The sequence below is a fragment of the Arachis ipaensis genome, chromosome B10 (genome assembly GCF_000816755.2).
Source record: "Arachis ipaensis cultivar K30076 chromosome B10, Araip1.1, whole genome shotgun sequence".
Lineage (NCBI taxonomy): Eukaryota > Viridiplantae > Streptophyta > Magnoliopsida > Fabales > Fabaceae > Arachis > Arachis ipaensis.
Window position 1 is genome coordinate 4,870,089 of NC_029794.2, and position 15,998 is coordinate 4,886,086.

Consider the following 15,998-nt stretch of genomic DNA (forward strand, 5'->3'; position numbering starts at 1 on the left):
TGAGCTCGCCCCCGTAACCAGTGACCAGTGAGGGTGATGGATATGGATCATGATTATGATCAAGTTTATGATGAGTATAACTCGAGTTGGGGATGCACGACAGATCCAATGGTTTCGGGTTGGCTCTATAACCGACAGATGATATCATCAGCCACTAGGGACAGGCATGCATCATATGCATTTGTGTGACATTGGTTGGGTGTGCATATTATACCTGGTTTGCCTATGTGATTAATTGCTAACTGTTCTACTTGTAATAACTGTTTGTTTGTGCTTGAACTTCCTTCCTGTGTTTGCATCTGGGACTCTGTTGGATTGTGGTGATTGGTTGTTGGTTGGATTGTTTGGGCCTAGGGCCGTGGTTGAATTGAGATGGACCGATGGTTGGTTTTGGTATTGTGGTTATGGTTTGGAAATGCGTGAATGGCTAATTTGGTTCAGCATAGATAAACCTTCTGAAATGCTTTTGAATATTGTTTTAAATGAACAGTTTCTTCTTTCAGAAAAAGGATTTCAGATTTCTCTTTTATTGTAAACGGTTGTTTTTGAAAAGAGGCATAAGATGGTTATTAATCATTGGTACGATTTATCTTCATGTATCCTATTACAGTAATTCCCAAAAACCCTCTACTGAGAACCCTTTCGAGGATGATGTTCTCACCCCCTACATTTTTTCCCCTTTCAGGATATGGGCGCAGAAGTTACGAAGAGCTTATTTAATTGTTGTTGTGATGTTCTGTATTGTTTTAGTTATGGTTTACTGCACCCTCGCCTTTATCTTGATATAATCTGTAAGAGGGATAGGAATTGTATTGGATTATGTTTGTAATATTATTTATATATATTTATGTATATATATATGGATGTACTCTTTATGAGTTGTTGTAAGTTGAATGGTATTTATGGATGTACGTTATCGAACGAAAGTATCTTTGGGAGCGGTATTGCGGTTTAAAGTTTTAAACAGGCTCATATTTTAGTATTAAATAATATAAGTGTCGTCGTAATGTCCGAGCTATCAGAGTCGCACAGCCGGAAGTGCGAGCTTTGGTAGTTAGGGTGTTACAGCTGACATCATCGCTATCTTCTATCCTTTCACTCGATCCTTCTTTTTGCTGTGGATCACTCATTACCAACATAATTAATGGTTAGTTTGGTTATTAAAATTTTTCATTAAAAAATATCTTTATTTAAATTTTTCTACGGCAGAAAGAGAGATTGAGTGAGAGGACAGGAGATAGCGATGACGGCGGCAGCGCTAGCTATATTGGGAAGGATGATAAAGTTACAGACGACGAAAATCCAACGACGTTGTTAAGGAATCATGTACTGAAGAAAGAGAGATTGCGTAAGAAGGTAGTAGATGACGGCGCTTTTTGTCACGACGACAACGATCGAAGGTACGTGATGAGGAAAGAATGGAGGAGCGAAAATGTGCTTCAATTAACAGGAGTGGAGTTTTGATATTTTAAGAAATTATATCATTATTCATTTCAAATAATAAATTACAAAATAATTCAACTATAGTTAAAATAATGACCAATTAAAATGTCGCATATCATAAAGAATAACTTACATATTATTTTAGAGGTGTTGGGTAAAATTCACCGAAATTAATACACTACAATAAAAATACTTTTTCAATAGTATGCACATTGTACTTAAAGAAACAAGCTTGAAAAAAAATACTATAGGATCAATAAAATTTATTATTTTTGTAATATTTGATCAATTTAAAAAAATTCAGGATGGTAAATCTATCACCAAAAATTTTATTTGTACACTAAAATCAGTCATTAAAATCAGCCATCAATATATTTGTATATAAATACATGTGGTTTAATTTATTTTTAATGTATATTTATATTCCAGCATATATTTTATACTAATGACTAACTTAAATGGCTGATTTTAATGTACACGTAGCATAATTCATCTATCACAACCTCATTTCAAGGATTCACATCAATATCCATAATTAACACCTTAAATGATGATCACTATATATATTTATGTATGAATCGGACAGAAAAAAAAATTAATATGTACCACCAATAATATAAAATATTATATCATTGGCTAATGAATATAAAGATAAGAAAAACACTAATTCGTAATAAATAGTTACATATTAGTAACTTTTTTTTTTATTGTATGTTCTATATTTTTTTATTTGATTTAATGATTACCTCCTTTTGTTGTTATTAATATTGGTCTTAAAACTGGAAATTTGGAAGTTCCAATAGTTACATGATGATGAGAATGAGAAGATGTTACATATATTTTATGAAGTGATCAATTAAGGGAAATAGATCCTTTCTAGTTTTTTCAATACTTGAAAAAATGCAGTGTGATCTCTCACTGTTAACTTTATAAGTGGGGCCAAAATTAAATATGAGAGAGAGAGTAATAAAGGGTGAAAGATCACAATTGACACTATCCAATTTTTTTTCACCGGAGAGGATACACTCCCTTAATTAAGAGTCTTTCTTTTTTTTAAAAAAAAAAAAAACTCAAGTAAAGTCCAAAGACCCTTTTTTTTTCATTCTTTCTTTTAAACATATCAATAGAGCAAAAGAAACGCCAAAAAAAAGTTTAAAGTAGTGTATATTCATTTTAGTAAAATAAAAAATAAATGAGTTGAAATGTACTTCTTGTTAATCATTGAACGAGTCATGAATAATATGACAGAACTCCCCATATAGTCTTAAATAAAGCCCCACAAAATAAATCACTATCATATACTATCTAGCTATAGATTCAAGTGGGTGATGTGATTTTATTGTGTGAATCCATAAACATTACTCATGACTCATCAACCTCTAACGAAATTTCAACCACTTGTGAGTGTATGTGTATCTATCAATACATATCATATATGGTTTTTTGGCAAGGTCTAAATTAATGTCACCCAAGACAACATAACACAAGCACATCAACTGCAGGATGTTTCCCTGGAAATTCTGGGTTATTTCTTGAATTATAAAGCCAAGTAGGATTATATAAGTCTATAACGGTGTTATAGTTACACATTTAAATTATTTTATTTTTATGAGTTTAATTTTGATACACTGTCAGTATAAATCATTTTACATGTAATCATATCTGTTATTTTTTATGATTATTCACGCAATCAATGTAAAATATAGTTATTTTTACTTATATAACGTTAGGTAATTAAATGCACGTGTAAAATTATTTTACATTGACAGTAAATTAAAATTAAATTCTTTTCATATATATTGCCGTGGATAAAAAATGAAAAAACTTTTTGCGTGCTTTGAGTTCTATGTGGGTGGTCTATACAATATTTAAGCTAATGAAAAATAAAATGGAAGATTTTTCAACACATTTAGAATGAGGGAAAAGCTTTTAATATATTGCTCATCTTTGAATGTAGACCACATGCATGTTAAGGAGAATTCGTTGCCTGAAGCACTAAATAAAACTTTTTACCCAACACGCTTCTAAACGAAAAGAAAATACATTAGCCGCCGCAATTAAAAAGAAAAAGGTTTCAATGCTATACGCATGCAATTGCGAGATTTAATTTCTTTTTAAGATAAAAATCAAATAAGAAAAAAAGAAAAAAAGCAAAGGAAAAATCCAAGGGATCGTGTCCAAATTTATGAGACAAGAATTGAATTATGAGATTCTAATTCATTTTCATGATTCATGTACATATCAACAAGGCAACAACATGCGCCTTTGAATTCAAGTTTGTTTTCAAATTCTCAATTTCTCACTCCCTTTATAATCGTTTTTCTCTTTGACCCTGTCCAATTTATAGTAAATAGACTCAGACATATTAAAGCATAACAAAAATTAAATCATACAGCTTCTTATTATATATATGGTGGAAACTCAGGTATAGTAGACTTCACGTGAAGTTGATAACTGAGAGCCGTTAGATGATTTGACTAAATTTTCATCTAACAACTCTCGGCTATCAAATTCACGTGAAGTCGACTACACCTGAATTTTCATTTATATATTTATATTTCTAGCTCTTCATATACGTTGTGGATTATGATCACTGCACCTACCATACCGATATACCATGCATGGAAAAACAAATACGACTTAGCTTCTAAATCGCCACATTCTATGTACACCTTGAATAATTCTTAATAGAATNGAAAATAACGCCAAATGAATTCAATCAATTCAACCATTGAATCATGTCATATTATCATGAAAATCAAGCTTACCAAATTTTATAGAATTTGAATATCAATAAATATGTAATCTATACATCAATTATATTATATTGACTTTGAATAATATATAATAATCTCTGAATAAATGCTGTTATTTACATCAATTATATTATATTTTACGTTGGTTATTATACTATACGAAGAAATTACAAACCAAGTCTGATTCAATTGAGCATATGTTATGGTATGTTCTTTCTTTTCTCAGATTGTTTAACACATTAAAATGACTCATGAACCGTCTTTCACTTAAGCTCCGAGACTACCCATTAATTAACAGGAATTTGTCAACCAATACACATTTTCTTTGCTGCCTGTGTTTACTTTTTTGGGTCAACCACAAACCTTTTTATGTTTTTGGTACACATGTTGGGTCCTTCTTTGACTAGGTATATAGGCCCATAAAATATCAACATAAGTCAGGAATTGGTTTGACTGGAAATAAATTTGGGCCATCTGTCCCATTGGGCAGTTATTGAACACTACTCAGGCCCAACCCAATTCAATGGGCCTCGTCTCAGTTGTCACATAGTTGATTTGCCTGAAAAAAAAGTTAAACCACAAAAACATGTACACATTATTTTGGCGCTAATCAAAATATTTCTGAATTTTATTATCAACAAAAAATATTTTAAAATAAATTAAAAATATGATAAAATTGTTCAGCTATGATAAAAAACATGTTCCGTTAATAAAAAAAAAGTGATGCGGGTTACTTACTAATGATAGAATCTTAAAAAATTGATGCGTTGGAGATGCTCTAAGTGTATATTTTTATCATATTTTTAAATAATTTAAAATATTTTTGTTAATAATAAAATAATTTAAGTGCATTTTTAAAAGTAAAAAAAAAAACCTCAAAATAAAAAGAATGAGAATTTGAGATTACTCGTCTTATAAAGATGTAGGTTCTCATAATATCATAGAAGCTAAGTAAAAAGAATGAGAATTGGAGACTAATCCTCAATTGTTTGTCATCATTTGTTAGAATCGTTGAAAAGTTCGTAACAAGTTAATTTTTGAAGGTTCTACTTCAATATCGTCTGCCATTCTGACAAGCTTTATCAAGTTGTTCTATAAAATCTAAAAAACTCTTAATTTAGATCATCATCTCCATGAATCAAACTCTTAGTTTCATTCAATTTAATTTATCATTCTTTCTTTTTTAAGATTTGAAACTTATTCAATACTATATATATATCACAATATGCCATGTTGAGTATTTCAAAGGCATCCTATGGAAAGTTTTACTCTCATATACATTATATAATATTATTTAGTGTATGTAATTAACAAGGTGAGGGCTAATACACCGCCTCGTTTTACACTTAATTGACGGTGATGACATTGATGATGAGGAAAATAAATAATATATATAAACTGTATATCTTAGTAGGTATTAAGAATTTCCATTAGGCTTTCATCATGCTCACCCTATCAAATTTTCAAAGCACATACTAGTCCCAGGACCCATATTTCAACATCATGATTCAATCACTAATCATAGCCATATAGTATAATAATTAAATGATGAGGTGGTTCGGATATATGGATAATGATTTTTGTTGAAATTATAAATATATTCATAACATGGATGACTTCTAAAATCAACCTTTATACATAAAAAGCAAAGATAAAAAATTTTGCTTACACATTTTAAGTTAAATATATCAATTTCAAGTCAAGAAGAAGAATGCCATGATGAATCACAGCTTTGCTATTCCTCTTATATTTTGTATATGAAATCATACATACAAGCAGCATGGATTACTTTCTAATTGCTTGCAAGTAAGTAGTGAATTTATAAATGCCGGCGGAGATTCTTTGATTCTTTCATTGTTTTTTATTGATTCATCTATACCAGTCTTTTATATATATGAAATTGGCCATTAGAATTTTCTTTTTGGATTTACAGATAATCATGTAGAAATTTGTCTCTACTAATTAATTAACTGACAATCTCATCAATTAATCAATAATTTCTTCCAATAATTGGCACAGGGTTTCCAAATATTTAATACTCACATGATGTTATCCACTGAACTGCCGCTATATAAGCTTACAATAATTGAATACCAACATAAAAAATGACTCTCTTTTATTTCTTACAAATTATTTTCTAGCATGATTCGAATATGATCAGAGATATCCACGTCAATTTTATTTTATGCCAAACCAATTATATTGAAGGCATGAAGCGCAAGATTAGTGGTGAATATTGGTGCCACGTGGTAGATGATATGCATATTTGGTCCAACATCAGCCTCAGCAAACCCGTTTTCAGAATTTGATTGATGGTTTTACTCCAAGAATAATATATAAGACTTGACTTGTAGCTAACTATTCATATATATAAAAATTAGGTGATTGTTATTCTATCTTTTTTCTAAAATAACATGTAAGTTATTTTTTTGATGTGTTATATTTTAATTAGATGTTTATTTTAATCTGAGTTACTTTAATTTCATGAGAGTTAATAATATATTGGAAGACAGTGACGGCCGGACAGAAGAAGAAAATAGAACACCCAATAAGACGATGATACTTATGAGGCACAACGACGACGACAAAAGAGTGGGGAGGAGTAAACGCAATTAGAGAGAGTTGGAGTACCTTTTTTTAGAAAAATGATTTGGAAAGAGAAAGCAAAACACCCAATGAGATGATGATGCTTGGGAGGCGTAACGACGACCATGAAAGAGTACAACGGGGAGGAGTAAACGCAATTAGAGAGAGTTGGAGTACCTTTTCTAGAAGAATGATTTGGGAAGAGAAAACAAGACACCCAATGAGACGACGATGCTTGTGAGGCGTAACGACGACGATGAAGGAATACAATGGGGACGGGTAAACGCAATTAGAGAGAGTTGAAGTACCTTTTTTGGAAGAATGATTTGATAAGAGAAAATAAGACACCCAATAAGACGGTGATGCTTGGGAGGCATAATGACGACGACGAAAGAGTGGAGAGGAGTAAACGCAATTAGAGAGAGTTGGAGTACCTTTTCTAGAAGAATGATTTGAGAAGAGAAAATGAAACACTAATGAGACGGTGAAGTAACTCAGGTTAAAATAAACACCTAATTAAAATATAACATATCAGAAAGGATAACTTATATGTTATTTTAGAGAGAGTAGGACAAGACAGCATTCAACTAAAAATTATAGTTAAAAATTTAATTAAATTGTGTTAAATTATTAAACTATTTTTATCTACTATCATCAAATGGATAGATATAAATTCATATAAGTAGCGTTTAAAGTATAATTATCTTTTTTAAAAAAATACTTTTTATAAAATATGTTTATTATTTTTAATTTTTATATTTATATCATGTTTTTAACATCACAATTTAACTTAACGCGTGGATGACCCGATGATGTGCATTTAATCGTGTATCTTGATGCCGCATGAGATTAATATAGAATCATTTTGTTTATCTTGATAATTTAGAATCTTGCAAAGAGAAGTGCTAATTAATTACATCAATCATACTCAAGCCACATCAATCATATCCCTTTACTATATATACATACGAAAATTAAGAGGTGTCAATTGAATCATGGTTCCCCACTTTCATTAGGCTCATCAATTCAACCGTATCATTTAATTTGAATTACATAGATTATGACCACTAGTACAGCTAACTTTTTTTTTCTATACTATTATCATAAATATTTGATAACAAAAAATAATTAATTAAAAACAGTCAAAATTTATCTTATTTATTATTTATTAATTATTATTAAAATTAATAAATATTAAATAAATTAAATTTATATTTTTTTATCTCATTAGTATTATCCTACCTTTTATAATCATTATGTACATTATAAGATAGGCGGAGAATAACAACAAAAAAATTTTGGTCGTTTATCTAACCGCTGCAAATATATAAGAAATTGCAGCAATTGACATTATGTGCCGCAGAATCTGATTGATTAGTGGCTATTTCTTGAACAACCACTGCTAATCAGGACATTTATCCTATTATTATTATTATTATTATTATTATTATTAATAAAATACTAACACCATCAGATATACTACTCCCCCTTCCAAAAGCACTCATCGCACTCTTCTCCTTCGTTATACACTCTTCACCAGCAGCCTGACTCCTTAAGCAGCCCTCGCCTGTAGCAGCTCTCGCTGTCGAAGGTCTGCGCATCTCCTCGTGTCGCCAGAAATTCGTCTCGGAGTTGCTGGTCACGATGCCGTCTCTTCCCTCTTCGTCAAGCCCAGACCTCCTCGTCGTCGTCGTCGGTTTGGACCTGCTGCTGGCTCATCTTCTCGTCTCTGGTAAGCGCTCATCCCTAATTCTTCAGTTGTATTTTTTTTTCTTTCTTATTTTCTTGGTGCGAACAAGAACGAGAGTAGAGGCGCGAAACAAATCTCCAATCGTGAATCCTTGCCGCCGTGTAGCCCCGCCCGTCAGTACCAGTTGCGTGGTGCTTCCCCCTGCTAGTGGGTCCACTGCCGATCTGCTCTCTCCTCCCTCTAGTCCCAATCTTAGGTATGCCCATACTCTTGGTTCAGATTGTTGGGATCTGAAAAATTTCCCTTTCAATTTGGTCTCGGATTTCAATTTTGGTTCACATTATACATTTTCTTCTTGATTTGGTTTCAATTTAGTCTTTTATTTTGGTTTTGGTCTTGCCATGAATAGAGGGCAAAAGGGGGTGAAGCAAAATCTTGACTTGCAAGACGCACCGGTATCTCTGTGAAATGTTGCCGCCGCAACGCCAGGCATGTTCTTCTTCTCTTTTAATATGCACAAGCCAAAATAATGTAAAATCATGCAGATTGCTAATAATTCTCACCTTTTGGAAAGGTCAAGTATGAAGTTTGCTCCCGAGCCACTAAACAAACTATTAGTGAAGTTTGGGGTGACTCAACCAGCAACGGACACTGCCTAGTTTGCTCTGCTCTTCCGTTTCTGATGCAGGTTTAATTAATGACAATGCTTTTATTTTTGTAATGCAAGTGACATTGTATTTGCTACACCTATAGTTCATTTTTAACACAAATTGATGATATTTGCTTTCTTTGTTGACCTATGATTAGGGGTGTCAAAAATCTCCAGGAGGCGGGGATCCCAGCGGGAACCGCCCCAAATGGGCCCCGATGATGGGGAATTTTTCCCGTGGGGATGGGATGGGGAGCAAAGTTCTCCCAAGACAGGCGCGGGGACCCGAGCGGGGATCCCCTCCCCATCCCCGATAATTTTTCGAATTTTTGAACATACTTAAATACCCTTACTTTATTACTAATATAGGGGTGTTTTAGTAATTTCACCCATTAAAAAACCCTAACCCTATTATTCATTATCTCATTCTTTCCTTCTCACTTTGCTGCGCTGTCTACTACTATCTCATTCAGTCATTCTTCCTTTCTCACTTTGCTGCGCTATCTACTCTACTCTACTATCTCATTCACCCTCGTCGGTTGCCACTCCTGCCACCGGCCACTCCTACGCCACTCGCCACCGTGTCGTTCTCTCTCTTCAGGTGGGTGTCATTCCCCTCTCCACTCCTGCGTCTACGTGTTTGCTTCCGTCTCTTCGCTGCTCGCCGTGTTGCACCCCACTGCTCCACCATCTCTTCGCTGCTCGTCGTCTACTGGAGAGCGTCGCTGCTGACACTGCAACAGCCACCGGTTGTCCCTCTTCCAGTCCTCTTCCTCCTTCCCATCAACTTGACTTCAGGTTAGGATTTTGTTAACTTATGATTTTTTGTATGTAGTTATTTTGCTTGTTTTGAGTTGATTATGTGATTCAATTTGAGTCGAAAACTCTGATTATATAGTTCTAAGTTGCTGGATTTATTTACTGATCTTGTTAATTTGAATTTACTTGTTTTGATTTTGTTAATTTATTTTTGCTTGTACTAATTTTGTTAATTTATTTCTGATTTTGTTAATTTATTTTTTCTTGTACTGATTTTGTTAATTTATTTTTACTTGTACCGATTTTGTTAATTTATTTCTGATTTTGTAATTTAATTTATTAATAATTCTGAGTTGATTATGAACTGCTGGGTTTAATTTATTTTGGCTTATTTTGAGTTGATTTTATGATTCAATTTGAGTTGAAAACTCTAATTATATAGTTCTGAGTTGTTGGGTTTGTTTACTGATCTTGTTGATTTGAGTTTGCTTGTTCTGATTTTGTTAATTTATTTCTAATTTTGTTAAGTTTGTTAATCAGAATCAAATGCGATTTCTATTATCGTAGGAAGAGATTCTATCGTCTTCTCAATAATTTCCACCACACACGATGCACCACCATGGTTCATGATTTTTCATCATCTTCCTGTTTGTGGTAGCTATTCATCATCATCATCACAAACTTCATTCTACTACGCCACTTGTTTAATTATTATTTCATCAGTTTTCTTGTTAGATTCTATCTATCACTCCTTAGCTATATTGTACAAATTATTATTTATAAATTTTTATTAATCTTACAATGAGGGTACGATATATCCCTTGATACTATTTTGCTGGTTTTGGTTTTCTGTTCATTTAACTTGAGTCTTGTCTTCTTCAACTGTTCTTTTGTTATTTCTATTTTTGATATATCCTTGTTTCTTGTTAATTTATTTTTGATTTTGTAATTTAATTTATTAATAATTCTGAGTTGATTCTGAGCTGTTGGGTTTAATTTATTTTGGCTTATTTTGAGTTGATTTTGTGATTCAATTTGTTAATCTCTGATTGCATGATTCTGAGTTGTTGGGTTCAATTTGCTTGTTTTGAGTTGATTCTGTGATTTATTGTTTATGTATTGATTTTTAGTTTAGTTTCTGTATTAAATCTTACTGTATAGAATGGATAGATTTAGCTCGACTCCTATTGAAAATAATAATGAGACAGAACCAACTCAAGATGATGAGGATCAAGCAATTGAAGCACATGTTCAGGGAACACAAGAGGAAGGACAAGAAGAAACACAAGAGGGAGGACAAGAAGTTAGCCAAAGTGTGCAAAACAGTTCTAACAAAAAAGGATTAACTTCTGAGACTTGAAAACATTTTAGAAAGGAGCAAATAAATGGAAAGTGGAAAGCAATATGTAAATATTGCAAAAGAAAGATTGGAGGTGACATGAAGCAAGGAACTAATATATGATTGTAAAAGATGGCATGAATGTAATATATGGTTCTATTGAAAAAGTTAGAGATAGTGTTTCTTTTTGGGTTGCAACACAAAAGAGAAATTTGAAGAGATTTGTAGGCAATTGAATATTAATTATAGGAAAAAGCTTGCACTTGATTGTAAAACTAGATGGAATTCAACTTATCTAATGATTGCTTCTGCTTTGCCATATAGAGAACTTTTTGAGCGTTTAAGACACCATGAATCTCTGTATAAAGTTGTACCATCTGATGATGAGTGAAAAATGGCAAATAAACTTGTTGATAAATTAGAAGTCTTTTATAGTGTAACTGAAATATTCTCTGGCACTTTATATCCAACGACAAATTTGTACTTTTCCAAGGTGTATGAAATGAAATTGACATTGAATGAGTGATTGTGTAGTCTCAATAAGATAATTCATAGAATGGCAACAAATATGATTAGTAAGTTTGAAAAGTATTGGGATCAAATTAATGAAGTCATGACTGTGGGAGCTATCTTAGACCTTAGGTATAAGATGAAGTTATTGAAAATTTTTTTCCCTAAAATATATGGATCTCAAAGTGAGAATCATCTGAGCAAGGTGAAGAAAATGATGGAAGAATTAGTATGTGAATATCAACTTAAGGCTAGGGTTAAAAGAAGAGCAACAAATGATGATAATTCAGCTTCTACTTTGAATGTTGGACTTGATGAAGGATCTTCAAAGAGAAAATTTAACTCTATCTACTTGAAATTTGTGGAAGATACATTTGAAGACTGTGCTGCGAAAACTGAGTTGGATTTCTATTCGGAAGAGAGTGTTATGGTAGATAAAATAAATTTGGAAAATTTTAACATTTTGGGCTACTAAAAAATATTAAAGTGAAATATCCAGCTTTACAAAAGATTACAAGAGATTTTTTAGCTATTCCCATTTCTACTGTTGCCTCAGAGTCTGCTTTTAGCACCGGTAGTTAAGTTATACATCCACATTGCAATAAATTGGATTGTGAACTTGTTGAGGCGTTAATTTGCACTCAGCATTGGATACACTCTTCAGGTAAAAGTATTAATAACTCAAATTTTATTTCGTATTAAAGTTCAATTTCATGTTAAATTTCACTCTCGTAAATTGTTGGTTGATATAATATAGATAAATCAGGGTCGAAAATTTCAATTTCTTGGGACTATGTAATGGATATGGGGATTTAGGAGTTTAGGTAATTATTTTTTTTATTACGTCAAATTCAAATTAAATATATGATATTCTTGTTTATGATGTATGTTAACATATTTATGTCTGTGTTGTATTTTAACAGAGAACATGGAATTGTTTGTTGGAAGTTGAAGACTTTATTTTATGACTTTTTTTAAGAATAGAAGTTGTATTTTAAAATTTCGTTTTATGGACTATGATTTGTTATTTTATATTTCTTGACTTGTAAGTTGTAATCTTGGATAAGATATGTATGTTTGTGTGTTGTAATAATGTTTTGTGGGGTGTCAATTTGTGAAATTAAATTTGTTTTGGTATTTTAGTGCATATTACTGGTTGAAAATAAGATAGAACCTTTTTAGTACATGGACTATGACTAGGATAGGTTGGTTTTTTAACTAGTTTAAAAACCAAAAAACTAACTAAATCAATCCATTTCAATACGGTTTGGTCTGGTTTGGTTGGCTTTGGACAAAAAACCGAACCAAACCAATCCAATTGAATTCTGTACGATTGGATCGGATTGTTTTTCCTACCAAAACCAAACTAAAGCGCACTACGGACACCAATAGTACCATGCAGATGAACCACAATAAACTGAAAGGTCAGTGAATAATTAGTCTTATCATATTGTTTGCATTTTTCAATTTTTTAGCAGTCAATTTGAGAATTTTATAACCTTAGGTTTGCTATTTGGCATTCACTCTAAGGTTATGTATCTATCTAAGATACCAAGAGTCAGCTAGTGGTCACTGAATTAAGTTATCACTTGTCAGTGTCCTTATAGATTCTTTCAGTCAAACAGAACAAATAATCAAAAGCTTAGCAATGCAATTACTATTTTTCTTCGGCCACTTGCATATTTTTTATGTCACTAATGGTTAAAACATGCTTTGCTTTTCCATGAAGCAAACAAGGTAATGTCATATTGTCATGCATTATTCCAAGGAAAAAAACTTAGTATACAACACAGAAATAAAGACAAAATATAAAAGTCACCAGCACATGTGTGATATTTTGAGGATTAGGAGAGGCAATATGCTTTACACTTATACTCCCCTCAAAACCAATTAGAGGGGAAAAAAAATAAAAAATTTAAAAGTAAAACTCTAATGACCATATTGCCATTGCATATTCCAAATTTTTATAATCAGTTTTTGGTCATTGATGGAAAATATAGGCATAGAGAAGCTCATTCCAAGTGTCAGAAACTCCTGGAAGGCACCAATGTATGCAATCTGCATAAATTTTTGGGTTAGAAATATGTTCTTCTATTAGAGGCTCCCATTGCTTCCTATAGATAGATGGGTGGTCTTCTTTTCTGTACTCTGAGAGCTGTGTGATGTTAAGCATCTGAACATTCAAGCCTCTTGATTTCAAATCTTGAAGTACATTTTCTACCACCCTCATCATTGATGGAAAAGTACCATTCCCCCAGTAATCCTCTTGCGTAATCAAATCCGTTTCTTTGTAGTAGTTTTCACCCTTCACTCCTCCCCATTCATTATATTATTGTAGTTGTATGAATGCTTTATGATTTATTTCCATTTTTCAACAGGATCAAGGATAAAAAATGCATCGTGGAATTGGTTTTATCACCTTTGCAAGTGCAGGTTAGGTTGTGTGCTCTACTCCTCACTACGTGCATATTTTAAGTGAATGGGGTTAATTTATAGTATGCTAGTTTCCTTTTAATGTAACTTGATAGTTATCTAAGAGCTTGATTGACACCTGTTGTACACACCTTTTCAATGCGTACTATATGTGCCTACAGCTGTTGCTCTATATTTTAGTTTGTATACTTTGAGTTTAGTACAAAGGATGTATCAGTTAATTTTGTTGTTTCTGCCACAAGTTATATTCAATAGATGAAAAATACTAAGATTTATAGCATTAAAAAAATTCAAAAAAGGCCAAAAATTTTATCTTTAAAATTAAAAAAAAATGCGAAGGAATTTTTTTTAATTTGTATTGAAATTAGCGCCGGTTTTATAACTGCCGCATACATTCATAAATTAAAAAACATAATAACATTGCGGCGGTTCGTAACCGCTGGTGAAAATAAACTAAATTCTAATACTTATATATCGCGGCGGTTTAAAACCACCGCTAAATTAATTGCCGCAAAAAATTGATTCACCGGCGATTATACCAGCGGTTGCTGGAAACCGCCGCAAGACCTAATCCCGACACCTATAATCAAGATGGTCTACTGAACTGCCGGCCTTTGATTTTGCGACGGTTTAAAACCGCTGCGAATAGAGGAAAAATCCGCCGCTAAGCAGTGCCCCTATTGTAGTGGTATAACAACAAAAAAATTAAGATTAATGACTGGCTGGAGCAAACTATAGAAGCCGTGTTGGTTGTATATGGAGTTAAGCCTTAAACTTGTGCTTATAATTAATGTCAATCTAATTATAAATAATAAATAGTCCAAAATTTAAAACAAAGAAATGAAAAGATCATAAACTTTGGAGCATGTGATAAATATAATATACTTAAAATTTAATATTTAAAATTTAAAGTATTAATTAAATATTGGCCAAAAATAAAAATTATGTCGATCATGCAATATTATTCTTATATTATAGATAATAATGATACAAATTAAAGATGATTAAGTAGACATACGATGATATGATCAAGACTTGGTGGTGATAAATTCGTCGGCAAGATAGAATGAATTGTCATACTCTTTATTATCTTTAAAAATAAAGTATTAAAGAATATATTACTGAATTAGTAAGCATATTTACCTAAGCTTATATTATTCGGAAAAATGTGTTTATGTTAACATATAATTATATTTGTATATAAGCCGAAACAATAAAACCCCACATGCATGTCCTTAGCTTTCTTTTTATATATGTGGCTCAGATAAATAATTATTCTAAATAAACTTTTATTAGATACCATACAAGCTTTGACTTTGATAATGTAATTAGCTTTTAGTATCTGCTCAATTATTCTAATTAATATATATTGTTAGAACCTAGAACTTATATTATACCATTATTAATACACTATTGATAATAATTTAATTTTACGAGTTCAGATAAATATTTTTTGAGATGTAATAATTAATTTTGATGTTACTTTTTATAGCAAGATAAATATAATATAATGTTGAGAGCGTTCTAAATTGGTGGCAATAAGTTGTACTTGAATGGTAGTTAGGTATGCTGAAGCATCTGATGTACTGTACTAAACCAGATTAGACTTATATCTTTAACAAACTTTCAGTTTTTTTTCTGATCTGCCATATTTTCATCATCATGGCACATGGATCTTAATTTATTATAAGCTTTACAACACCATCGTGACAACTCATGTGCTTCAAATCAAAATGTATAAAAAAATATTATATGTATAAAAATAATCTATTATAGTATATTTGTGTATAAATATATATATATTATTTAATTTATTCTATACTTAGCATGATT

General features: G+C 31.7%; 1 long non-coding RNA gene across 1 annotated transcript; it reads left to right on the forward strand.

Annotated features, from left to right (window-relative positions):
- On the forward strand, window positions 8,890–14,357 carry LOC110267635. The gene is made up of 3 exons (XR_002355465.1): window positions 8,890–9,163; window positions 14,111–14,207; window positions 14,272–14,357. It is a non-coding gene; the product is annotated as an uncharacterized LOC110267635 (long non-coding RNA).